We start from the raw sequence: 1,491 nt of genomic DNA, 5'->3' as shown, positions 1-1,491 counted from the left end.
TTACAGAGTTACAGCCTCTGACCTCTTTCATAGATTTTTATAGGACTTGCAGTGACTGTCATTTTCTATGGTTCTTAGCTTATACCAGTGCTTTTAGGACGCTGAAGAAAATTAGACACAGCCTAGTGTGCCCTAAAAATGCAAAGCATTAAAGTGGGTGAATGACACCGGCCTTCTGTGACCACCATCTCACATGACCTCAAGGAGATGTCAAAAGTAAGAACCAAAAAACCAGTCAAATAGGAGCATGCAAGAAGTACTTTGTAATAATCAGAGAGGAGAGAAATATAATGTGTTAAGATGATCTAAGGACCTTTCTCATGTCTCTGTGGAAATTAGTAAACCTTCATTTTTTTCAGCTGAAGAAATTATATTTCATGACATGCAAGGATGCCTTGGAGAGTGGCTTGCAAGCAGATACCCTTCCCCTTTCTGCCAGAAGCCCCTCTATGGGACAAGCTTGGGAGCATAGTTGAGAGCAATTAGAAAGACTTTCTCCTGGGCTACAACCCTCAGTAGGATAAAATAATCTAATCTATTTTGACAATGGCTTTTTTTTTTTTTCAGTTGACACTATAGATATAAGGACTGGACAGAGAAGTACAATTGTTAGCCCCGCAGAAAGATCAAAAGGGAAAACCCCAAAAGGCAAATCTATGAAGCACACTGAAGCCTAACATTCAGGGGCCATTTAAAGGAGGTGAGATAGAGGACGTATCAGATATTAAACTGATAAGAACAGATACTACACTTGATCTTAGCCAAAAGGCCGAGAAGCGATGCCTTTTGGCTAAGATCAAGTGTAAAGGAGGTGGGAGCCAGCCTAGGTATCAATAGAACCTGAGTGGTCTTTCCATATTAGAACACAACTTGTAAAGTTATGAATAGTGGTCACCTAGAATGCATACAAGTATAACTAATCATCAATTTGTTTCCTCATTTATTCATTTAGTCACCAAGTGAAACACGTGAAATGGATCTGTCCATGCTTTACCCCAAAATGGCAATCTCACAAGGCAACTGGGAACAAAAGGGTTTTCTGGAAATTCTTGACAGGTGGGAGACATACCTCACCAGGTTATACAGTGGATAATTTAAAAACAAAGTATAGATCTCTACATTTTAAATCACTTCAATCATTTCAACTAGTAAGAACACAGACTCTCTCCAGATGCTAGGTAGCCTCAACGTCCCCAGCTCTGTTTGTTTTCTTCCTTTATAGAAAGTTTGACCACATCCTCTTCCTCTCCTTCACACCTACATCATCTGACCTCACCTGGGACCTTTGAGGGATTCATTAAGGAATTTTCCTAAACGAAGACCCATTCTTTTGCTAAGAAGAATTTCTGTCTTCAGCTGGTAAATACAGTAATTTTTGTCATGTCTCTATAAGAATAGTATATTTAAGAAATATGATCCCGTAGTAATGTTTTAAAATGTTTAAAATTGCAAGGATTTAGTTTCTAAAATTTTCAAGAGGCCCAGATATAT

The 1,491-nt window shown here is 38.5% G+C and overlaps 1 pseudogene; it reads right to left on the bottom strand.

Moving 5' to 3' along the window:
* Positions 1-577: 577 nt before the first annotated feature.
* Positions 578-781, bottom strand: LOC116573822 (annotated as a pseudogene).
* Between the last annotated feature and the right edge of the window lie 710 nt (positions 782-1,491).

The sequence above is a fragment of the Mustela erminea genome, chromosome 14 (genome assembly GCF_009829155.1).
Source record: "Mustela erminea isolate mMusErm1 chromosome 14, mMusErm1.Pri, whole genome shotgun sequence".
NCBI lineage: Eukaryota > Metazoa > Chordata > Mammalia > Carnivora > Mustelidae > Mustela > Mustela erminea.
Note: the sequence above shows the minus strand (reverse complement) of the source record. Positions and strands in the feature narration are given on the sequence as shown.